The 25626-nt window shown below is 47.9% G+C and overlaps 1 protein-coding gene and 1 pseudogene across 1 annotated transcript in view; one reads left to right on the top strand and one right to left on the bottom strand.

Annotated features, from left to right (window-relative positions):
• The window catches only part of BAALC (BAALC binder of MAP3K1 and KLF4), a 77437-nt gene that overhangs the window by 35913 nt on the left and 15898 nt on the right, over window positions 1-25626 (top strand). The gene's annotated exons all lie outside the window — the stretch shown is intronic.
• LOC128781508 (CCR4-NOT transcription complex subunit 7-like) lies at window positions 690-1819 on the bottom strand (annotated as a pseudogene).

Here is a 25626-nt window from a genome sequence, read left to right as displayed (position 1 = left end):
TCATCACAGAGCAGACTGCACATGCCAATTAGGAGGTGGCAGACACTAGATGTGCTTGGAAGACTAAACATTGCTACAGAAACAGCAGTTGTTAAGGTCCTCGGTAGTTTTTCGTCTTTTTGTTTTTTTGTAGCCTTGCTGAATCAACCCTCTGCACAATGTATGTGCTATATTCCTTGGGTCACAAATGAGTAAATCCTTTATAAAGTTGGCAGATGGTCATTTTTTCCAGCTAAGAGCAAGAAAAACCAAATTTTCTGTTAAAAGAGAGGATCTGAGTCAGAATCACTCTCTAAAGTCCCAGCTGGATGGCCCACAATCTCAAATACCTGAATCGCCTGCAGAATGGAAGGGAGACATGCAACAGGGAAATACATTACAGGCAGGGCTAGTTAGTTTAGGAAAGGGGAAACATCAACCAAGTTCACGTTCACGTTCATGTGCTGCAGCTTTCCCACTCGTCGTCACACATGCCCGCTAACCAGTATATTAAGTTAAGGCCAAATTTAACCTGAACGCTTTTCTATTTAATCTCTGAGATAGAAATGGTCATATTTAGAACTGAACTACAAACATAAAATGAGCTATGAAATAAAAAAGAAGTACCGCCTGTTGTCCAAGGGATTCAACCAGAGATGAAACCTGTATACAAGTGTGTGTGTAGCTCAAATAAAATAGAACTAAAAAGGTTATTTCACCTCACGACAGCTGGTTGGCTTTTTCTTCATGTGCATTCCCTGTGCCGTTCTGTATGTGGGGTGAATGAGACCCAAGGCTGCACAAATGACCACAATACCATCAACAACGTAAACACCATCTTCAAAGAACACTTCTCTCATCTTGAAAAAGGCCATTCCCGGGAGCAAGGGATCAGACCCGCCTGACGTTTGTGGTCCTGTCTGGTCCAGCCCCCACTGTTCAGCAACTTCCTGTAGGCCGCCTGTGAGACTTTGGCAGCTCTTCCTAAGGCACTTCACATCCTAAATGACAGGGGGGGGAAAAATAATGGAAAGATCACAAAGAAGTCAAGTTCTTCTTCAGGCAAGTTAGAATTGGTCAGGGTTTTGATTAAGTAGCCAAAGTCATAATCGCTATGAAATGATACTGAATTGACCGCTTCCCAGAGGGCCGCTCCGGATGTCCTGAGACGCTCTGCAAAGAACTGGGTCTCAATTCCTTCCTCCTCTGCTTTTCTCAACTGGATACCGGATGTTGTTAGTGGCTCTGTAAAATCTTGGGCATACGTGTCCCCTGTCAAATTAAATATAAAATAAAACTGAGAAATTGAGGTTCCTAGAAGTATTCTTGCTCATTCATAAATGTCATCCTGGCTGAATTACCTTGAACAAGTGTACATTACACAGCAATAGCTGGTACTGCCAGCATTGCTCCTGCATTTTCCACTAGGCCCTGCAGCCACACCTACAACTGGGTGTTCATAGCAACGTAATTATATTTTCGAATAATTTGACGAATTTTCTTCATCCCTCATCCAGGCTGCAAGCCCTAACCTCACAGACTCCTTAGCTGTGGTCTACCACATAGTGGAGGCACAAGGAGTCTAGCTGCCAAGCACCGAAACGTTATACTCTGGTGAAGATGTTTCACAAAGTACTTTGTTCTTTATTTGTGTGCTTGTGTTACTGAGCTCGCGCTTCTCCTCCTCCTCCTCGCCCTAGAGACCCCCACCTGGTGGCGGGGGCGGTGGAGGCGGACGCCCCAGAGACGTCCCACCAAGGGGACAGAGGAGCCCAAGCTGTGCCGCACCCTGCCGCACCATGGCTTCCCCGGTGTCTTTCTTCTTATGGCCAAGCAACATTCCACCGTGGGTGTGTGTCTCACGTTTCTTTATCCACTTACTCATTGATGGGCACTGAGGTTGTTTCTACATTCTGGCTATTACAAATACTGCTGCAGTGAACATGAGGGTGCAGATGTCTCTTCGAGATAGTGACTTCATTTTCTTCGGACACACACCAGAAGTGGGATTGATGGGTCATGTGATAGTCCTAGTTGTAACGTTTTGCAGGCCCCCATACTGTTCCCCACAGTGGCTGCGCCAGTTTACATTCCCACCAACAAACAGTGCACGAGGGTTCCCTTTCTCCGCCTTCTCGCCAGCGCTTGTTACTCGTGGGTTTATTGATGACAGCCATTCTGACAGGTGTGAGGTGATCTCTCATTGCAGTTTTTGTTTGCATTTTCTTGATGATTAGTGATGTTGAACACATTTTTATGTAACTGTTAACCATTTGTGTATGTTATTTGGAAAAATGCCTGTTTAGGTCCTTTGCCCACTTTTTAATTGGGTTGTTTGGGTTTCTTTGTTGTTATTTGTTTGTTTGCTTGCTTATTTGTTTGCTATTGCCCTGTGCTCCTTCTATACTTGGGATATTAACCCTTTATCAGATATATGATTTGCAAATATATATCCGATTCCCCCATTCCACAGATTGCTTTTCATTTTGTTGATGGTTTTCCTTTGCTGGGCTTTTTAGTTTGCTATACTTCCACTCATTTATTTTTGCTTTTGTTGCTTATTTATTCATGATTTCAGTGTCAAATCCAAAAAAACCATCATCAAGACCAACGTCAAAGAGCTTTTCCCTATGTTTTCTCCTGGGAGTTTCACAGTTTCAGGTCTTCCACTGAGACCTTTACTCCACTTTGAGTTTTGTGAGAGGTCCGGTTTCATTTTTTGCTTGTGGATAACCAGTGTTCCCAAGACCGTTACTGAAGAGACTATCTTTTCCCCTGAGAAAGCATTACACCCTATGCAGAGGCCTCCGCAGCCAGCCGGCCTCACTGCCTCACAGGTGGTCTGGGAGAACGGAGACCACTGTGGCCTCCATCAAGCACCAGGTGTGCACCGTTCACTGCCGTTCACTGCCGTTCACTGCATTTCCATGGAAGACGCTTCATTTCCGGGGGATAGTTTATACGGCAATTCCATAGGTACCTGTGCTCACCTAGAGGTATATTTTATTAGGTGCCCCTACCTTAAACTTGTGTTTGTTTCTTTAACCTTCCTGTTACACCTGTGGCAAACTGTGTCTTCCTTAGACATGGTTGAATGATGGGGCATCTCGCTCCCTGAACTTTCTGGGCTCTAGCAGTGGAAGGGAAACCCATCCCTCACCTCTAATGGGAGCAGAGGAGCCCGGGCAATTGACCAGGCACTGCCTCCCTTGCTCAGTTAGCTGGAAAACCCCTTTCTGTGATTCCAGGAACTCTGCAGGCTGTGAAATCATTTTAATAACAGCTTTTAGGAGAAAAGACACTGAGAAGGTTAAGTAGGCACATCAATTTAAAACTGTGCTCTAATTTCAGAAACAAAAATGTGATGTTTGAAATTCAAGGCGTACAGCCATGTGCTACTTTAACAATGGGGACACATTCTGAGAAATGTGTCAGTAGGTGATTTCGTCACCATGCGGACATCACAGAGCGCACTCACACAGGTCTGGATGACACAGCCTATGGGACACCTAAGCTGTCTGGTAGCGCCTGTTGCTCCTGGGCACAAACCTGTAGAGCAGTTACTGTACTGAATAGTGTAGGCCCTCCAACACAACGGTAGGTATCTGTGTGTCTAAACATAGGAAAGGCACAGTAAAAATAGGGCATAAAAGGTTGTACTGAGGTTACAATTTTATGAAGTCATCACCACAAATGCAGTGTGTCTTTGACTGGAACAGCCTTACATGGCGTGTGACTGTGCACTATTTCTGGGGGTCTTCTCGGTGCTGTTGCTAAGGGTGTAATGGAGAGTAAGTCAGACGTAGTCCCTGCCTTCACAGGGCTTGTCCTCTAACCCCAGAGAAAACATTGACCAAATCATTAATGAAGTAGTCACAAGTGTGCAAAGGGCTTTGAACTTGAGACGCACTGCACGGTGGGAGTGAATATTTGGGAACTTGGGTTCGCTGCTTTGTCTCCTCAGCTATTTAGTACATGCCTAGAGGCCTTCCATTTCGTTTTCATAGGAGACCTCTTTTTCCTTCTCTACCTGTTGCCAGGGAATTGTGTTTGGCTCAGTGTGGCCCACGTGCCGGGCTCTGTACTTGCAGATAATCTAGAGTTTTGATGGATGGGATTGACGTGTGAATGCCAGGCCCCGTCAGGGCAGGGACCAAACCTCATCTGTCTGTGACTCCCCCACAGGGGCCATCAGGTAACAGCACGAAATGATCACTGTCCACTCAGCAAATGTCTGGGAGTCAGCTCCTGCTTCCCTTCGTGGAAGGTCAGCTAGCATGGTAAGGCACCTACTAAGTGTTAGGCCTGCTCTAGCCGCTTTTTAAGAAGCAACTTGCCCAATATCACGTAACAAGAAGGAGAGGATGAGGGGCTTGGACCCCAGCTCTGTCTGACAGCAAAGCCAATTCTCATTATACTCTAGCACCTCAGTGTTACACCTAACAGGCCAAATTAAAAAAAAATGTGGTGACTAAATGAATGGAGTTCCTCTTAAAAATCCCAACGGCTTGCCTCTTGTCATCACACCCCACTTCCATGGCCCACAGGAATTAATCTCTGTCTGCCTCCATGCCTCCTCTTCCTGTTGCCCTGGAGACTGTCGACTGCATTTGCCCTGGTAACACCGTCCTCCTTCCTCTGTCCCCTGTGCCCCAGAAATGCAGTTTATCACTCTGTAGCCGTTGGCAAATTGACTTGTGACCAAGAGAATAGCAGTGGGTAATCGAGGACTAGGCTATTTAGTGCTGTTCAAGGCTATGGGATGTTCCAAAGTCAATCCAGGTGTTGCTGGGTCTCACTGGCCTCTGGGTACAGATGGGCTCACCTGAAAAGTGAAGAGCGTGTTGCATCGTTTCTTGCCACAACTTATCCTCTCAGGACCCGAGCCCTTGGCAGGTGTCTCAAAGCATTTCATGGGTCCTCAGGGCTCGACTCACAGATAAGTCCCACCAGCTGCTGTTCTGCTGCCATGGGGTCCTGTTTTTACTTTTCGGTTTTTAACTTTCTACTTAAAAAACTGCCCATCCCTTGCTAGCCCTCCACCCCCGCACATTCTGGGCACTGGCCTGTGGTCCACGCACATTTATTTTTGCAGCATTTATTTTGCCTGTTTCCAGTGGGCCCTGGATTACTGCACTGTCCATGATCAACACAGCTGCTCTAGAGCGCTGATTCTTAATCAGGCGACTCTGCCCCCTAGAGGACATTTGGCAAGGTCTGGGAACATTTTGGGTTGTCATAACTTGGGGGTGCCCGCTATTGCCACCTAGTGAGGAGAGAGATCAGGGGTTCTGCCACCCATCCAGAGATGCTTAGGACAGCCCTCCACAACGAAGAGTTATCCGTCCCCAAATGTCAATAGTGCTGGGGGTGAGAAGCCCTGCTGTAGAACCAACACGCCCAGAATGAGCAGGGTTATCCTATAAAGAAGGGAGAAGACCTCTCCCCTTTTTGTTTTATGTGGTAATTTTAGAGGGGACCCCCAAGTCGTGTTGCTTATCTCCCATGTCTTAGATCATTTGTGGCAAATAGCTTTCTGAGATTTTCGCTTAGGGCCCCCTCCTCTCCTTGGGGTCAGGCTTTGGGCAGAAGACAGCTCTGAGGGACAGACACTGATTCTCTTTAGAGCTGTTTCTCGCCTCCGACCTTGAGGCTTGGCTCTCCTCATTACTGGGCGAGGCCTGCTGGGCCTGGCTCCCTTCCCTTAAGGCGAGTTATTTCTGGGGAGGCTCCTTCGTTCCCAATGCAGATACGCTGCTAGCACCCACCCGTTCGCCCTGACATGTCTGCACTCCGGGCAGATCCCAGCTTAAGCTCCAGCGAGAGAGAGAATCTTTTGTGAATAGAGAGCTTGGATGAGTGCTGTTGAAGGACATAGCTGTGGTTTGCACTGTGTGTCAGCTGGGACTTTCTTGTTAGTAAGTAATGAACTAATCAACAGCCACAAAAACAAAACTGTCAGCAAAAAAAGAGAGAGAGAGAGAGAAGGGGCTGTATTGGCTCAGGGGACAGAAAGGCCAAGGGTGAGGCTGGCTCAGGGTGAGGCAGGGTTCAAGGCTCAGATGCTGTCAAGGACCCCCTGACCCTTCTTCATCTCTCAAGCCCTTTTTCCTGGGTGGGTTCCATTGTCAGAGAGGCTTGCCCCTCACGGTGGCCAGACCACTGCCACAGCCCCACCTCACAGCTGCCAGGCTCAAGTCCTAATGGCAAAGAGAGAGGCTCTTTTCCAGTAGCTCCTGAGAGGTCCTGAGATTTGGTGACTCGTGTCTGGTGATGCTTCTGAACCAATTACACGGTCCCTGAGAATGCAGAGTGGGAACTGGCCCTGCCCTTGGTACCATGCTCCAACCCAGACCACTTGGTCTGAAAGTGGGGGGCAGATTACTGGGCAAAAGACACTCCACTGTGGGGGGCATATGGTTGGAGAATGTTAGGTTGTGTACAATGGCCTGTGGCATTATTAGATAGGTCAGGAAGGGGGTGTCTAACGAGGAAAATATTCTTTCAAAATAAGAAAGGATGGATAATTGTGCATTTCAGCAAATCGGAACTGCATGGTGTGGGGAGGAGGAGGGCCGGGGAGTGTAGAGAGTTCTAAAAGAACCTCTACTAGAAAACACTGCCTGCATTTCCCCCGGTTACAGTTTCCATGGCTCCCCAGGGGCCCGCCCTCCTCTTCCTCAGCCTTTCAGTACCAGAAACTTACCAACATCTTGATTTTTGTTCGACAGTATGCTAAGATATATTCGACTGTGATGAGTACTTACAGTTTTTTTGTATCTTAATTTATTCATGTGTCAGAGTTTTCCTAAACATCGCTTGTGAAACCTCACTCTTTAACTGGCAACCTTCTAAAACAATGTTTCATTATTTTCTCTGAAAAGTCAAAATATATGGCAATGGAAGTATGTTTAATTTCCAGTAGACTTTAAAGTACATTTCAACTTCACATGCAAGGACTGTTTCTAAGCATAACTTTTAAATAAAAATCCCTTTTCAAGGGAAAAAGTGCCTGTCTCAGTCCGGTAGTAAAGCTTAACTAACAGAGCAACCGTCCGGTGCCTGACTGGTACCGGGCTGTCTACAAATAGAAACCTCCTTGGGTTTATTTTTAGGGCCATTGAAACCTGGGATGAAGGAAAAAGGGGATCAAGTAGGCCAGCGGCAGGCCCCTGCAGCGGCCTGGAGGGGAGGGTGACCTGGGCCTCTTTACAGAACCTAGCTGGAGGGCGAAGAGCCCTTTGGGAAGACGTGTGAAAGGAAGAAGCGCAGAGCTCAGGGCTCTGTCAGGCTCATGATTATAGGGCATGAAGGAGCAGGGAAGGGAAATGACAACTCCCAAGTTTTTAAGGCCAGAGGCTAGAAAATTGTTGGCATGGTATGGGAAACGCAGGAAGGGGAACTGGGCTGAGGGGAACATGATGCGTTTGGACGTATTGGGTCCAAAGTGACTTGAGAGGCCTCCAGGTGGAAGAAAGAGTCTGCAGCTGCTTCTGCAGGACTGTGCGCAGCCTGTCCTAAATCTCCCCCTCTCTGCTCCCCGCACTGTCTCTTGAATCCATCCTGTTCAATGCGCCTCCCTCCCACTGTTCAAGCTGAGGTCCTCACGGCCTCTTGCCTTCAGGTAGTGAATCATCCTAACCCGTTTTCCTCCCTCCAATCTGCTCCTCTTCAATCCATCCCTTGCCATGTCTTCAAACCATTCCTTGCATTTTAATTTTGCCCGTAATTTTGCTTTCCAGATCACTAATTCAGTATTTATCTGGGGATATTACAAAGTGTGGCAGGGGATTATGAGTCAAACTCCCTTTGTTTTTTTCTCCGGAAAGAGCATGTAAAGTGTTTAGATTCCTCTCTGACAGTTTATGAGCGTTGAACCTTGTTCCCTTCCATCTCAAGTCACTTGTGAGCCTGGGCCAAGGGCTGACTTGACTTACAAGGACTGCCTTGCTCTTTGTTCCCGACTCTCACTGGATGGGATACCTGCAGGGCGAAGACCGTCCTTAATGCCGCTGTGAGTCACCTGAGCCTGGTGCAGTGTCCGGCGTGTATTGGGGTTCAGCGAATACTGGGTGAGATGAACGGATAGCAGCACAGACGTGGGTATCAGCTGTGAGCTAGTGAGTGAAGATGGTTGTGTTCTCGGAGGGAGGACAATATTAGAACAAAGCCTGGGGAACAAGACTTTTTGAGTGGCCACCTTCTCCTCAGCGATGTTGGAGCGCCGTGTCCTGATTTTTCGGGACAGGAACTACAAAGCCAAGGCCCGGTAGCATGTGCATCATCTAATCCTTGCGTGACCTTGGGCTCATGAAGTTTTCCACAGGGCTACCTCCCTTCTCATATACCCCTAAGGTCTGATCTAGATATTTAGAATGGGAAACTTGAGGAGAAAATCACTTTTGCTATTATTTCGCACCAAAGAAAAGCTGCCATGGAGCAAAATCCCCAGAAAGGATATTGACTTTTCTCAGGCTTCCCATCCCCTGGGTCTATGAAGCCACGCCCAGCAGAACTGCTTCACGAGGGAACCTGTGCACTTGGCGGGGGTCTGGCCTCACGGGCAAGCTATTGGCTTTCCGGAGCATGTTGTCCAAACTCTTCCATTAGAAAGGCCCCTCCCTTCGCAAATATCAAGAACAGTAATATGATTTAAATCAAAGCCAAATGTACCCACTCCCAGAACCTTGCAGGAACTTGTCAAAGGAGGGAACTTGAACTTGACTTCTCAGAAAAAGAAAAAAAAAGGGAAGCCTAACCCTGCTTTTAAAGCTATCCAGGCAAAGCTGCAAAGAGAGGAACTGGGGATTTGAGAGCCAATTATTGCATTACAGAAACACAAAATCAAATCAGTCTAGCTGAAGGTTTTATTTATGCTTCCTCTAGAAAGCCCCCAGCATCTCTCTCCTATGTGGCTGCCTCAGACGGGATTTTGGATACCATGACTACTTAAACATTAACAGTGAGCTACACAGTGAGCTTAATCCCATTCATTCTGGCTGTGTCCTTTTGGAATTGTCACTGAACACCTTTTAGATTGTGGTTATAGGTATTATTCTAATTTACTGTTGGTTTTCTCCCCTCTCCCGCCCATTCTAAATACTCTGTTGCACTCATCAGGTGTGTATTTTGGCAAATACCACCTTTCTGAAGTGACACAATTTCCAGTTGTAGCCTTCTGAGTGTGGTTTCCAGTTTGGTGGGTCCACCTGGGAAGACAGTCATTTCAAAAGTGCACGCAGACCGCTGAGGGAAACTCAACGGAGGCAGGTCCCTAAGGCCGAAGCTCTCTCCTTGCTGGGTTCCCTGCCTTCAGGTTTGAGCCCTTCAGATGGATCCTCCACACTGTTCCAAGGCTGCGACTGCCCACAGGCCACGGCCCAAACTCCTTAACAAAGTGCACGGCCGCCCATGGTTTGGCCTCTGCCTCTCTTTGGCCTGTTTTGTACTCTGCCACCAGCAATGCTTCCTGGACATCTCGCTGCTCCACGTCCCAGGTGTCACTGCCAAATGGCAAGGATGGAGTCTCTCTCTTCACTTCTGCCTCCCCAGCCCTGGAACAGAGCTGGGCACCTCTGAGCGATGAATAAATATTCACGACCACATGAACCGTCCCGCCACGGCCTGGTTTTCTCTGGCTCTGTCCATTTCTCTTGGGCCCAACAAAGGCCCCGTGGCTGGCTGAGCTCCAAATGATCTGTCCTTCTAACAAAGGTGAGAGCTTGTAGATACTATGCCTTGACTTTTGTCCTTGACACGTGTCAGCCCTCGGATGACAGGCAGTGAACAGACCCTAGGTAGCAGCGATCTGCTCTGTCACCCGGGGCTCCCGCTTCAGCTCAACCTTCTGACCTCTTGATCGGCCTCCTGGGGCCCTTTGGTCTCTGGGTCTTAGGCCCTTCGGGGGTGGCTACACCCTGACCAGATCTGGGACAGAGTTGTGGACTTGGCGAAGCTGATCTTTGCTGATACTTGCTCGTTTCTGTGTGTTTTCTCCATTTCCTTTCACCCACCTGGTGCCCTCCCCTTGCTGTCACGAAAGGATCTGAAGTCGGTTGTTGGCACGTTGCTGTGCTTGGCGTGGGGAGCTGTGAAATTAACCCCGACTGTGTGCCAGGCTCAGAGCCAGGCTCTCCTCTTCTTCTTCGATCACCCATCTGTGATGCGGATAGCATTATTCCTGTTCTGTACCGAAGGGAAGTGGGGCGGACTGTTCTAAGTAGTGGGGCAATGACAGAGACGGTAGGTGGGCACAAGGTGTCTTTGGAGTCACACAGATCTGGGTTTTCAAGTCCTGGCTCCGCCACTGACTGGTTGCTTTTGAGCAAGTCATTTGCCCTTTTTAAGACACTGTGTCCTGGTCTGTAAAATGGTTGCAATCATAGCAGAGAGTTTGACACATGGTAGACTGAAAAAAAAAAAAAAAAGTAAATGTTATTATTTAGTCACTTCTGAAAGGTCGCAGAGCTTGCAAGGGTTGGGGCCGGAACAGAATCCCAGGCCTGCCTGGCTCCAAGGGCAGCGCCTGCCCCACCAGAGCGCCCTCCCAGGCGCACAACACAGCACGCTGGCTACCGGTGATGCTTGTGGAGTGAACATGAATTTGACTCATTCAACTCACAACCAGAGCCCCAAGAGGTTCAGTCTCAAGGTGGAGTCAGATTCAGAGACAGTGAATGAAGAATCCAAAGTGATTCAAATCCTGCTCTTTCCCAAGGAGAATATCACAAAGGAAGGATTTCACTATTTGGGGGCTTTATTGAGACCTACATGACAAATAAAATTGTAAGAGATTTAAAGTGTGCCCTGGGAGTTGATATATGTACACTTTGTGAAAGGATCCCCTCAATCCAGTTCGTCCACCACCACACACTTTTACCCCTTCTAGGTGAGAGCGTTTAAGTTCTACTCTCTTAACAAACTTTATATAATAACTGTGATCAACTATATCTAGTCACCAGGTTATACACGGATCCTCAGACCTTGTTCCCAGCTCAGACTTCTACCTTTGGCCAACCTCTCCTATTCCCCCACACTCTGCCCGGCAGCCACTTTTCTAATCTCTCTCTCTCTCTCTCTCTCTCTCTCTCTCTTTGTTTAAGACTCTACATGTAAGTGGTACCATGCGGTATTTGTCTTTATCTGTCTGACTTACTTTACTTTGCCCTCCGGGGTCACCCATGCTGTTGCAGACGGCACGATTTTGGAAGGAGTTTACTTCTGGCACACACGAAACCTCTCTGAAATCCTGTGACTGAGACTTTCTCACAGACCAGGCTGTGACTTCCCTCCCCTCAAGTCGCTGTCCTTCCTCTTCCTCTTCCTGATACCCCACTTCTCCTTCCCATCCTTTCTCTACCTAAACCCTCTAAAGTAAATCATCTTAATCTCTCCCTTTTCTTTGACTTTCTTTCCAGTGGTTAATTACCTGGATTCTTCCACCCAGAAGTAAGCTGTGGGGTCACCCTCACGGACAAGAATCCTAACTAAATTTTAGCCTTAGTGCTAATCATAGTGTAAAGATACTGTACCCCAGTTAGGAATTTCAAGATCAGTGGAAAGGAGGGAGCATTTTACACAACATTTGCTCTGTAACCCTTCCAGCCTGGAATGGAAGGCCCAGGGGTCCGGCTCTCAGCACCGTTCTGGGGCCCCGTGGTCAGCCTCTGCCTCCCATCAGCGATGCAGCCACCTGTGGACAGAGGAAAGGAAAGCCCAGCATGACTGCCTCTTGCCAAACCCATTTCCAACGGACAGCAATGCCCAGCACTGTCCCCAGCCCTTTCTGTAGATGGCTTCAGGATGACCTTCACTGCGCCGAGGTTGTTGAACTGCTTTTGCCAGAGGGCTGTGATGTTCACGACGAGAAGCCATCCTTCCTTCCTGCGGCACAAACCCCAGAGGGCAAGTGAAATCTGGGAAGACTCAGAGCTATGGGCGCATCTGCACTCAGCCCTGAGTCCTGGAGATACACCAGCCTTGTTGGGAACCTTTGGGAGCCACAGCCACCTGAAGAGGTGTACGGGGCAGGTGGCTGGAGGCACAGGACAGGTCTCTGTTGGGGGCAGATGTCACTGTTTATGTGAGCTCTTCCCTCCACCCTCTGATACCCCAGAGAACAGAACAGCAAGCTCCTTTCATGTTTGCACGGCTGCCTTTGGCATTCCAGCCCTTTTGTACTTCAAGGGGGAAAACACTTCACACGTAGAGGTCTGTATGCAGCTCTGGCCACCTGCTCGATGGTTCAAGACTTTCGCCAGACATTTCCTGAATGCCTAATGTATGCCAGGCATGGTAATCAACACGACAGGCTCCTTGTCGTCATGGAGCAGCCAGGCTAGTGGGGTGGGTGGGCATGAAGCAAATGTTGCAACAGTGATGGGTGCTCCAAGGAGGCATACCAGTGCTATAGGAGGGGATCAGGGGACCCAACTCGCATGGAGGAGGAGTCTGGGAAGGGCCCCTAGGGAAGCCATATTTATGTGGAGACAGAGAATTCGCCAGGCTAAGGAGAGCATTCTGAGTGGAAGGGACAGCATTGTCAAGGCAGTGAGGTCCCTTTGCTGTCCAGTAAGACTGGGACTTAGAGACCAGACGGGGACCACAGACCTGGGAAGGTGGAAGCAGAAGGAGTGGTCACAGAGCCGTGCAGTGCACACAGGGAGATGGGATTTTACCCTCAAAGCTTTGAGAAGTTGATGAAGGTGTGGGCCAGGATCAGACTCTTAGTGCCAAAAGACTGTTCTGACTGCCCCGGGGAGACTGGGAGTCACGTCTGCCTTCCTTTCTCGTGCTTTGGCAGCCTCCCGCTGTGTCCTGCATTGGATCCCCAGATGCCTGCACACGCTGGGTTTGTGAGCTTCTCTGGAATTATTTTCCACCCTGGAGCAGTGGTCGTGATCCTGCCTGGAGCAGAGGCCAACCGGCCGCACCCCTGGAGCTGGAGCTGTAGGGAAAGCAGGCCTGCCAGTGGCTTCTGAGGGTTAGGGGACAAGTGGTGAATCTTCAAGGGGTAACCCAGAGGGCTGAGCACCTGGCAGGAGGACAGTGTCAGGGCACTGAGGGGTACAAAACGCACCAAGGAAGTTTAATTAAATGCACCCATCTCCCTGTCTGCACTTCAGAGCGACCTACCCAATCCTGCTGGCAAGGATTCTAAATTACTGTAAAGATCGGCCCCACCCTGGGGAATAAACTCTGAGATGCGGATTATCTTTGAAACAACAAACAAAAGACTTTCATTTGTTTTGATGACATCATACATCTCATTATTGCCTAGCCCTGAAAAGGGAGAGTATGCTTTATTGAAGATTGTTTTTTAAATGATGCAAGTCAACACAAATGCCTGTAAAAGTGAAGGTTTCAGGTTCTGGCGGACCTGGCTGGGAGCGGCTCTGGCGGCAGCTGTAGGAGCTCAGGCAGGTTACTTCGCCTGTCTGGACCTCAGTTTCCTCTTCTGAGAAAGCAGGGGAGGGGCAGGAGGAGGACAGTATCACCAGACAGGGGGCTGTGACGATGCAGTGGAGCTGGGAACCCATTTCCAACTCTGTGCTCTTAGCTGCCCGTTTTTGCAGGAGTCGTCCTTTGTGGCCTTACCCCTGAGCTTGGGCTGGCACTCAGCAGGAGCCACACATGTGACCTTCACTTCATTCCTTCTATCGGCCTCCATGCCAGCCACCCCCAGGCTTTCCTTTGAAGCACTGCTCCTCGGGGAGGACTAACCCTGCCTGATTCCAGTCATGTCGGCGACCCCTGGGTTCTTAGGAACAACTATAATTTATCCCATCCCCTTGACCTATTAGGGTGTCTCCGTGAACTTTGCTGACTGCCATGCAGAGAGACCGGCATCGCTTCATTTTAAAATGACCGAACTCCCTTTGTAAAATAAGCTAAAAGCCAGGTGTTCATTATTGTATGTTCTTGTTCTTGTATGTCATTATATTTGATTACAAATTTTGATAGTGTATATGATGATTAAATGTGATCCAATAACTAAAAATTACAGAGGCAAATACTCTGGGTGGGTCCAAAACCTTTACTAATGAGAAAAGGCAGAATATGACAGCTTTATTTTTAAAAAATCATTTTTATCTCATAAGTAATAATATTTTAAAAGTAGAAAGTTATAGACAAGGCCCCATTAACCTCCCTCTGACCTTGGTCCCCTGCCTTTTCCCCAGAGACATTGTTGTCAACTTGTTGTGTTTATACACATACACACACACACGTATGTATCCCTGTGAAAAATACATAGCCATTATAGCATAGTATGTAACATAGTTTTTCTTTCTTATATGAAAGCTGTGGTTTGCACATATTTACCATCTACTTGCTTTTCTCGCTCATTGTGATACATTAGACATCCATCTGTATAAATCTACTTTATACTTTTAGATTGTTGTATAGTGTTGGGCAGGGGGAAGTCCCCCCCTACCCTTCTTGACTAAGAATAAAATTTACACCAGACCAAATTAACGGAAGGAAAACCAGTTTAGTACACGCCCACAGGAGGTCATAGTCATGCTCAGAGAAATATCCTTTCTAGACAAAGAAACGATAGGTTTGTGGAGAACCGATAGGACAGAGACACTTGGGCTTGGGCGCTCACTAGCGAGGAATCTAAACAAAGTTTAGGCTTGGGGAGTCAATTAGTAAAGGGGTAACAAGCTTTGTTTATGTCAGCTTTCTGGCCCTGGATTCCTTCACTCTAGAAACAAGGGTGACTCCCTTGGGCCCCTGGAGCAAGGAGGGCACCTTCACAGGGGAGATTTATTTCCCGCGTCCAAGGAGACAAGGGAGGGTCAGCCTGCCCTCTCCGGCTGCTTGTGAAGTCACTTTAAACGGAGGTTATCAGGATCCCACTGCGGGATATTTGGGGGTAGCCTGCTTTGGGCTCTGACAATCGAATTTCATAACACAGGTAAACCACAGCTTATTTAATTATCCAGCTGATGAATGGCTACATCGATTCCATTTTTCACTACTAGTGGGATAAAGAGCGTGCTCCTCCTGCCTCTGAGCAAAGGTGAGAGGTTCTCTGCAGTAGACACTGAGGACTGGAGTTGTGGAGTGCGCGTTTTATGCTTGAATAGAGTCTGCCGCTGTCCCCGCTGATAGATAGTTCTCTGTGTACTCCCACCAGCAACAGATGAGAGGACCCACTAACCCACCCACCCTTTCAAAATTTAATATTATCAGACTTCTTAACTTTGCCATTCTGATAGATGAAAAAGTCCCTTGTTATGGAAATTTTGCATAGCTCCATTTTTCAGTAATTCTTAAATAATCTGTTCAGTGGCCCATTAAATTACAGAAGCATAAAGAATTTGGGTAAGCGTTTCGTATCTTCTAGTAACACACAGTGCTAGGCACAGGGCAGATAGAGGCTAGAGGATTGATTGATTGCTTGCTTTGGATGATTTTTAAAATTTCAAGAAATAAAACAATTCAATTGACCTAATTCTCCTAATTCTGACTGGCCCAAATAGACTTCTTATATCTAACAAAGACATACCAACTAATTTCTAATGTCCACCCAAGAGAACAGTCCAGTGCCAGCTACAGCCACCCTTGGGAAGAGCCTGCTGCAGAAGCTGGTTGTACTGAATTCAGAAAATGTCAAGGAGTGAAAACACAACCAGGATGCCAGCTGCCACTTTCTTAAAGGGCTACCACCCCCAAAGGAAGTGAACCAAGGAATAAAAGAAAACAGGGAGGAAAATTGCATTGGAAGACTCTCCCTATGGAAAAGTTTCAGTGACTAAGCAAATGAGTCTAAAGGGCAGGCATGAAGCCTAGCACAGGGGCAGGCAACTTTGGAGCTGTATAAATCCCTGACTGATTAGATCTGCCGACTTTGTGGAAAGCAGCCAGGCCACAAGCAAGATACCTGGTGTGGACACAGAAGGAAGTGGGATAAGAAAAGATCAAAGTAAGCCTGCCCATCCAAGCAGAAACGGGGCCATGGTGGACTGGGCTGTGGATTATGCCAGCCACAGGAGTGTGACCCACAGGGCCCTTCTCCCCCACCTAACCCCTCTCCTGCCATGCATCACCCTTGGAAAGTGCCTATGATAATGGCACGCTTGTCAGAATGCCTCGGAGCGCACAGGTACACAGTCCTCTGGAGAGGCGGTTTCAGCCTGAGGAAGAGGGGGAATCTCAACTAAGTCACGGGAAAGAGGAAGGACAGCCCTGGCCGGGCCGCTCAGTTTGCTAGAGCGCCATCCGGGTACACCGCGGTGGCGGGTTCTGTCCCCGGTCAGGCCACAGGCAAGAATGAACCAGGGAATGCATATGTGAGTGGAATGACAAATCAATGTTTCTCTCTCTCTAAAATCAATAAAAATAAATTTTAAAAAAAAGGGGAAGGAGAAGTCAGATACACGGACAGATAAGATGTACAATCTTCTTAACGTTCTCTGCCTTGCCTCTCTCTCCCTCTCTCAAAGAGCATTTGCCAATGCTCATTCAAGTTCTTGTCTTCCTCCTCCCTCCAGTGAGAAGTCAGTCTTTGCCCTCCACCTCCCGGTATCCTCTCTGGTGTGAAATTGGGGGACGGAGGTAAAGATGGGGACAGTCAGGAAGAAAAAGGTGGTGAGTGCAAGGAGAGCCTGCACCTGCAACGCAGTGCCTGGCCTCTAGTAGGTGCTGAGTGAACACTTTTCAGATGACGGATTGGAAAACAAATGCTAAAGGAAGGCATGAGTGACCTGTGCTGAGGAAGAAGAGGATGAGGGAGGAGAGAAGCCGAGCAGAAATGTGGATAGATGAGGGGGAAGTGGAACGGTGTTGTGGTATAACTTCAGTGTTTAAAAACCATGTGTGTCTGTGGAAAAGGTTCAGGGGAACAACAGGCAAAGTGTCAGTGAACAGTTTTCCATCGTTGGTATGATTATGGATCGTTTTCATTTCTTAATTGTTTTCTTACCAGTACTCAGGTTCCCTGCATGAATCATCTAGTTCTTATATAATAAATACATGAACATTATTTATAAAAGGAAAAACAAGGTAGGGCCTGAACTCCTTTCCCCTGCTCCCCCACCCCAACCACCACCAATTCCGATGCTGAAGCCCTGGCCTCCACTAACTCAGCACGCAACTGCATTTGGAGATGGGCCCTTTGAAGACGTAATGAAGGTAAATCTAGGTCAGATGGGTGAGTCCCACTCCCACATGGCTGGCGTCCTGGTAAGAATTGCTGATAAGGACACAGATACCCAGAGGAAAGGCCGTGTGAAGACACAGGGAGAAGAAATGCCATCAGCAAGCTAAGGTTGTGCCTCAGAAGAAACCAACCTTCTCCACACCTTGGTCTTGAACTTCTAGCCTCCAGAACTGTGAGAAAATACGTTTTTGTTGTTTAAAGCACCCAGTTTGTGGTACTTTCTTGTAGCAGACCTACACACTGATACACAAGGTAAATATTTTTGAAGTGTACAGGAAGCATCTGAGCCGTTGGGGAGGAAGGCTCTGGCAGAGGACGAGGTACTGGTATCCCCGTAGCAGTGCTGCCGACCACAGACACGGTAGACCAGGAAGAATGTTTGGTGAGGGAGAGAGCTGAATTTTTACCACAGAGCAGGGCAGCCCCTCAAAAATTAACACAGACATATGGCCAGTACCTGCCCCGCTCTGTGGTGACCTTGGAGCAGGTGAAAACTTCCAGGAAGGAAGGTGCCACTGAGCCCGTCACAGGGAGGGGACAGGGAAGGGTACGTGAGCCCTCCGAGAACCCAGACAGATTCTAGGGGTATCAGTGGGAAAAAGGAAAGTGAGAGTTTGACTCTTCTTTTTGGCTGACTCCCAGTTCATGGGCTTGTTTGTTGCCTCCTGGGTGTCTCTTTGGGGAAAAAAAAGACTTCAGGTCCGATTTCACCAAGGACAGACAGGACTCTGCTTGCCTCTTCTTGCCGTACTTTCTGCTCCAGCCGCTGTCTCAGCAGGTGTCTTTCTTGCACGCTGCTGGGTACCAGGGGAAGCCTTTTCCACCACCAACTCCCAAGGCCAAGCGCAGAAGTGACAGGCTGACATTCATCTCAGGCAGCACAATCCCTCCTCGTTAGGACCCAAGGCCTTTGGGGACACTTAGGCTAGTACTGCAGTTGTCCTTATAGACTGTATAGGTCCATTAGTCAGTTTCTCTGCCCAACTACTGCTGTTCAAGTTCAAATGTGCTTTTTGAGTCAATTTAACACTCTAAACTGTGTTGCTCACCATTCTTTAAATTGAAGCTTTATTGAGCTATAATTCACATGTCATACACCTGATCTATTTAAAGTGTACAATTAAATGTGCAGCCATCCCCACAATCAATTTTAGAACATTTTCGTCACCTTAAAAAAAATCTCTTACCCAATAGCAGTCACTCCTTATTTTCTCCCCAACAACCTCGGTCCCAGGCAACCATTAATCAACTTTTCTATCCATAGATTGGCCCATTTCTGGACATTTTATATAAATGGGATGATACAATGGGTGGCCTTTGGTCACTGGCTTCTTTCACTTAGCATAATGTTTCAAGGCCTGCCATGCTGTAGCAAGTATCAGAACTTTATTTTGTTTGTAGCCAAATAGTATCTCATTGTACGTATATACCACATTTTGCTTATGCATCCTCTAGTTGATGGGTATTCAGGGTGTTTCTGCCTCTTGGCTGTTATGAGTAATGCTGCTGTGAACATTCATGTCCATTTCTTTTGAGTAGATACCAGGAGTGGGATCTCTGGGTAATATGGTCTGTCTATGTTTAACCTTTGGGGGAATTGCCAGACTGGTTTCTAAACTGGTTGCCCCATTTTATGTCTCCACCAGCAGGGTTTGAGGGGTTCTGATTCTCCACATTTTTGCCTGCCCTCGTTATTATCTGTCTTTTTATTATCGCCACCCCAGTGGCTGTGAAGCAGTGTCTCATTGTGGTTTTTATTTGTATTTCCCTGACAGCTAAGAATGTTGAACACTTTTTCACGTGCTTATTGGCCATTTTCATGTCTTTTTGGAAAAATGTTTCCTTAGATCCTTTGCCCATGTTTTAATTTGGTTATTTATCTTTTTATTATTCAGCTGTAAGAGTTCTTTGGGAATAAGAATCCCTTATCAGATATATAATTTATATATTATATGTCTGTGAATTATCTTTTCACTTTCTTCATGGTGTCCTTGGAAGTACAAAAATTTTAAATTTTGATGATGTCCAATTTATTTATTTTTTATTGTTGTTTGTGCTTTTGGGGTAATTTTTTAAAAACCATTGACTCACCCAAGGTCATGAAGGTTGATGCCTATGTTTTCTCTCAAGTGTATTATAGTTTTAGGTCTTACATTTAGATCTTTGATCCATTTTCATTAACTTTTGTATAGAGTGTGAGGTAGGGGTCCAATGTCGTTATTTTTCATGTAGATATCCAGTTGTTCCACACTTGTTGAAAAACCAATTCTTTCCCTGTTGAATTGTCTTAACATCTCTGCCCAAAATCAACTGAGCATAAATGTAATGGTTATGCACCATTTTTAAAGGGTTTTCTTTTTTAGCCATACAAAAAGCCACATACCACCATTTTATACAGTGTGAGCTCAAAGATTACTCATCAGATTGAAATGACAAATACCTTCCCATCCTAGTTCATTCTGAAAAACAAGGAGACAAATTCTCAGTAGTTGGCTGCAGTTGCAGTTCATTCCATACACACCTCAGTTCAGACAAAATTACCATCAGCCATTTGTTCGGGGCCTGAGCCTAGACAGTGTTGGATGAGCCAGAGTTTCCTGTGGTTTGACTTTAAGAGATTCTTCCCAGACAGATTGCTAATGTCTTGTACTTTGGTTTTCAGTCATTAGGGGAATGACTTTCAGGCGGTTGCAGTGACTTTGGACAGACTCTGTGATCACCTTCATCAGAAAAAGCCAGGTACTAGAGTTAGGAGGACTCGCCCCTTGGTCTGCCCTCTGCATGGTTTCCAGCTATCATTGTTAATTTCCATTCCCCGCCCTCTCCAAGCTCCACTTCCAAAATAGCAAAACACTCAGCATACTTTGGACACAGCTGTCTCCTATCTTTTGGGAAAAATCAGTGACTTGGCTTGTTTTCTGGATGGAATGAAAATATCGTGAGGAGTATCAACGAAAGACATACTCTAACAGCACACAAACGTCCCTCGATTTACTGCTGCTGAATTCACGGTGGGAAGAAATGTAGATGGGCACTTTGCACACAACCCTCAAAACCTGCCCGAGGGCTTGGGAGCCTCAAACCACCCTCTTTAGAATTCCCTGCCTCAGCATCACAGCGGGTAGCATGGGGTAGCGGGAACTGGGAAAATGCCTATTCTGGGGCCCCTACTGAATCAGAAGTTTTGGGGGTTGGATGAAGCGATCTGCATTTTAATAGAGATCACAGGTGGGGCTCAGGTACATTAAAATTTGAAAACTGTCTACTTGGGAGTTTTTCTGCTAAGGAACTGTAAACATTTGCTACAACCACAAGCTTTGGAAACATACAGAACCTGGGTTGAACAGCAGTTTCTTCTGCCTAAGTTGAAGGTCACTGTCCCATGGGTCAGGCGTGAGAGGGGTGGCATGGGGTAGAGAGGCAGGTGGAGCTCAGCACCTAGGTACAATGTGGCTTTCACAACCATGTTCCCCCAGACAGATAGCTAGATAAAATCAGGACACCTAATTAAACTTGAATTTCAGAAAAACAACGGTAACTTCTGTAGAATAACCGTAGAAGCAATGCTGAGGTCAGTTTCCAGGGTCAAGGGGCGGGGGACCAGGCTCCATGGAGGGGTTTGGGACAATGTTCCCTGATAGATGGTCTTCATGCCTCAACCTCCAGCCCTCCTGGAAAGCCTGTGAGCTTCCCAGATCACTTAAAAGAATTGCTTTTACTTTAATTCACTGGACTCAACTTCTGTTGCTTGCAGCTAAGACCCTGACAATACAGCATCGAGTAACTCCCTACTCACAACTTGCCATCTGTCCTCTGTTCCCACCACTCCTCTGAGCTCTCCCTGAAGTCATCAGGAACCTCCTCAATGCACAACCTCTCTTGATTCTGTGTGCTCTTCTGGTGGAGGAGTGTATGGAGAATACAGCACCCATGGCAACAGTGCAGGGAGGGAACCAGGGCAATAAAGACGGCCTCAGTCTGCTACTGCCAACCCCTCCCCTCAATAGCTAGTGATGCCCATTGGCAAACCCAAGTAGAAGCCAGAGTGCAAGGAGCCCATTGACAAGGTGCATTCAGGTCAGTGTCCTGAGACACAGAGCAGGGGAGAGAAGAGGGGAGAGTGAGTGTGGAGGTGCAGAAGGAATATTCCAGCAATGTGGGGTATCTGTATACACTGTCTTAGGTGCAGTTCTCCGGAAGCAGAGCCTGAGATGGGCATTTTATGCAAATGACTCCTGGAGAGAGTCCTGGGAGAACTGTGTGACGGAGGAGGGAGGGAAGCAGGATGGGCCAGGGGAAGGAAGTGGGCAAAGATGTGGTTTCTGAATTAGTCCAGGCTCAGCCTGATCTCCTGGCGTACTTCAGAGTGGAGAGACAGAAATTGTGCTGCTCAGAGGCAAGGGGGCTGGGCTGTTGTACACAGACCCCCCACCCACCCCTATCACACACATACTTCTAGTCACTCATTGGCCATGGGCTGCCCCTGGAATGGCTGGCCAGTCTCTCCTGGTGAGAGGGCTTCCTTTAGGAAGGGCAAGACTTGGGAGAAGGGGGCAGACACTCGCCATTAGCCACTAATAGTGTGGCAGCTAGGGGACTGGGGGCAGGGTAACGGGTCAAGTAAGTGGACCTTGGCAGGCTCTGGTAGCATCTGCTGGAAGGACAGGACATGCACCTCCTGGTTAATAGGATATCTCTCTGGGTGACGAGGTAAAAATTATTTTCCCTTGGTGTTTTTCTGTAGTTTACAAGTTTTCTAACATTGCATCTACTAATTTTGGAATTAGAAAAAAAGCAAATTCAATTAAATCCATGCACCAAAATCACCTGGTTCATTACAGGCAGAGTAACAGTAAATGACCCCCCATTCCTGACCCCCTGCGATGATCTCTTGCTGACACCTGACACTGGGCAGATGGCCCCTGCTCACTGTTTGGCAATGGCACTTGTCATCAGAGCTTCTCTTCTTGTTCATCAGGCTCAGTGGGCCCTTCGTTAGCCCTGAAGCACTTAAGGGACTCTGACTATGGGACTCATAAATCAGGACTGTGGCTAATGGATGGGGCTCCATGAGGAGACAAGGCAGCTGGTGTTGGGCCATAAATAATAATAAGTACAATGTATGTGCCAGACACGGTCAGGACCTTTACGGGGCGTCTTGTTTAATCCCTAAACAGCCCCATGAAGTAGTCATGGCTGTTCGTGTATAACCGATGAAGAGGTCCCTGGATCAGGGTTGAGGAGACTAGAGCTCTGATTTTTGTCGTGCTGCCAATGAAAAACTGAAAACACCGGACTGAGTGAGCAAGTGTTGGTCAAGCCGCACTGTGCGGAGCCCTGAGGCTGAGCCGAGAGGGGCAAGCATGGATTGCCGCTGAGAGGGGAGGACTGGCCGCTGGGACCTGACCACAGCAGCTCTGCCTCCATCTCTGTCTGGTGTCGGCCGCCTTCCTGGGTCTGCAGCTGGTGCAGCTGTGCACGGCCTGCCTCCCAGGCTCCAAGGGGCCCAGTGCTTAGGAGTTAATGCTCCTAGACACCATCTTGAAATTCTTAGCAACTGAACTCTTGAGTTTGTGTTTGGTAAGTGACGTCTGGTGGAACAGTGGAGCGTGTGCCTGGGGCTTGCAGCCCTGAGTGATGCTCAGTCCCACTCCCTGCTGTCTGTCCACCTCCCTGGGAGGTGTTCTCTGCTGCCTGCTCTTGGCCCCTGGTGCCTTCAGCCTCCCCTTCCCGCCTTGCTGCCCTCATCCTGGGTCGAAACCGGTTGCATTGGAGGGGGTGGGGAGGGAAAGGGAGCTCTGATCTCTGACCTCTAACCCCCATGGGGCCTGGCCGTGGGCATGGGAAGGGTTAGGGTCAGGGGCATGTCTCGAAGTGTCTCCGGGTGGAAAGGTGGTAGCCATCCTCACCCAGGCTGGAAGTACTGTGGGGCATTCACTGAGGGCTTGCACCCACCCTTGACCCGGTTTCCAAGTCATGGCCCACATAGAAAATGGTGACATTCGCCTCTGACAACCCTGAGCAATCTGTACCTGGGGGTCTGAACTTGTTGACCTGGTTCAAATATCAAATAAATCTGTTAATTTATCAAATAAATAACAGTAACAGGAAGTTAAAGGGTTTTTTAAGGAAAAGGAAAGGGTGACAAGCGTATGGCACACTGGTAAACGGCCAGGGTAGCACTGGCTAACCCCAGGACCGAGGCAGCTGTGCCCTAGACTTAATTAAGCTGGGTCTGTGTGTTAGAAGTCCCCTTCTCTGTCCCCACCTTGACCCCACCCTTCCCCACAGGGCAGAATATCTAGGGGCCAAGGGACACACCCGCCAAAGCCCGCACCCTCCTTCAGGGCCAGCTGCCTTTCCCTTCCCATCCATCACAGATAAGCACGTGGCGACGGGCCTGACTAATGCACAGCAACACCACTTGTGACTCACCACGTGAGTTGGACAGCTCTGGAACTGGTCTATCCCTTATTTAATCCGAGGAGTTCAGCCAAATAAGCTCACCCTCGGATGTTCCAGCAATGTCAAGTTGCCATAGAAATCTCTGAGTGCTTGCGTTTTTTATTCTTACCCCACAGCAGACCAGTAACAACTGTGTGGAGCCTGGACCACACTGAGAAGCTCTGCTCTAGACTCTATGTGGGTGCCAGGACCCTGGAATCAGCAGCCCAAATTACACCATGCCTATTCCCAGGTTCTCCAGCTTTGCGCACGGCCCAGAGGCAGCTGTTTGAAGGAAGAAGGGGAGATAAAGATTGAGTGTGTGCTGGGGTGTCATACACATGCATTGGAGGCCCTTGTAGGATGGAGGGGAGATGGGAAGAAAAGGGGTGCAAGCTCCCAGCTGGTGGAGGAAGGGGGCACAAAGATTTGGGGTCAGCCCAGCCGAAGGAGCCCATTTCTCTGCATATCTGGAAGCCATTCACAGTGTTCCCACGTACTAGGGCCTGCCTGTCGGGAAATGCAGAACCAGACACTTTCTGTTGTTACTTTCAACGTTTTGGGTTCTGATTTCTGTCTGTGGCCCCAGGTGAGAGCCTCTCAGCGTCTGCAGAGTTGGGGGGTGACCTGTGGACAGGCCTCCTTTGGCTCACTGTTCTCTCAGCTGTGCTGGGCCTGGAGCCTCATCGGCCCTGCCTAGTCACCCACCCCTCCCGCCCTCAGCACAGCAGATGCACTGTGCTGCACCTCGTGCCAACGATCTCTCAACACTCTGGGAAAGGATTTTGTTTGTGTTCCTTAAGTTCGATGAAAAGCAAACCCAGGCAAACACCCCGAAAGGAAAGATAGGCAAACGACTTGACAGTTAAAAGCATACACAATTAGCCAACAGGCATGCAAATAATGTAATGGCTCTAGGAAATCAAGAAGTGTGAGCCCAAACAATGAGATACTTTATTTTGCCTCTTAAAGTGGCAAAGATGAGAAACAAAAAAGGAAATATTCAGTGTTTGTGAGGATTTGGGGAATATTGTCCTTTCGCACACTGTTAGCAAAAGGGCAATAGGGTAATGAGAGATGTACAGGGATAAATTGGGCAATACATTGCAAAAGACCTTAAAATGTGCACATTCTTTGAAATCTTGAATACATTGCTTCAGTTTTCTTACGTCCTTTGGCTGTTGATGAAAGCTCTGAAGTCAATCTCATTCTCGATTTCCCCCCTTTTTTGAAGCTTTTCTTGTTATCAATGACATTCTGAAATCTCACTAAGATCTATCTAGGTTTGGTTTTCTTTTTATTTATCCTGCTTAGCACTTGGAAGGATATTTCACTTTCACATTATCCTTCTGTTCTGAGAAATACTTAAGCCAGATTTGTCTAGAATGAGTCACAGAACTCAGGAGCACTTTACTTACGTTTATTGTAAAGGACGTTACAAAGGACACAGATGAGTAGCCAGAGGAACAGGTACGTAGGGCAAGGCCCAGAAGAGTCTGAAAGGCAGGAGCTTCTGTCCTCGTGGAGTTGGGGGGCACCACGCTCCTTGCACACGGGCACTTTCACCAACTTTAATGCTTCCTAAACACTCGTTTAGGGGGTTTTATGGAGGTTTCATCATGTAGTATGATCAACTATTAACTCAGTCTCTTGCTCCTCTCCCCTCTCCAGAGGTTAGGAGCTGAGACAAAATTCCAAGCTTCTCATCAAGGTTAAGCTTCCCTGGCAACCAGTCCTCCCCCTGAAGCTCTCTGGGGTGTGGGAAGAGGGGCGTGAGTTGCCTCATTAGAACAAATGGTGCTCCTATCTCTCCTGTCACTCACAAAGTCCCAAGGGGTGTAGGAGCTCTGTGTCCCGTACCAGGAGCAAAGACCAAGGTCATGACAAAAGATGCTCCTATCACCCCATCACTTAGGACATTATAAGGGCTTCAGAAGCTCTGTGCCAGGAACTGGGGATGAAGACCAAATACATAGTTCTTATGATATCACTGTATCCCTCCCTCACAGGCTGCCCCATGCTGACCGTCCTCATCC

Source organism: Desmodus rotundus, chromosome 8 (assembly GCF_022682495.2).
Source record: "Desmodus rotundus isolate HL8 chromosome 8, HLdesRot8A.1, whole genome shotgun sequence".
NCBI classification, from domain to species: domain Eukaryota; kingdom Metazoa; phylum Chordata; class Mammalia; order Chiroptera; family Phyllostomidae; genus Desmodus; species Desmodus rotundus.
The sequence above is the reverse complement of the archived record's forward strand: the minus strand, read 5'-3'. Positions and strand labels throughout refer to the sequence as shown.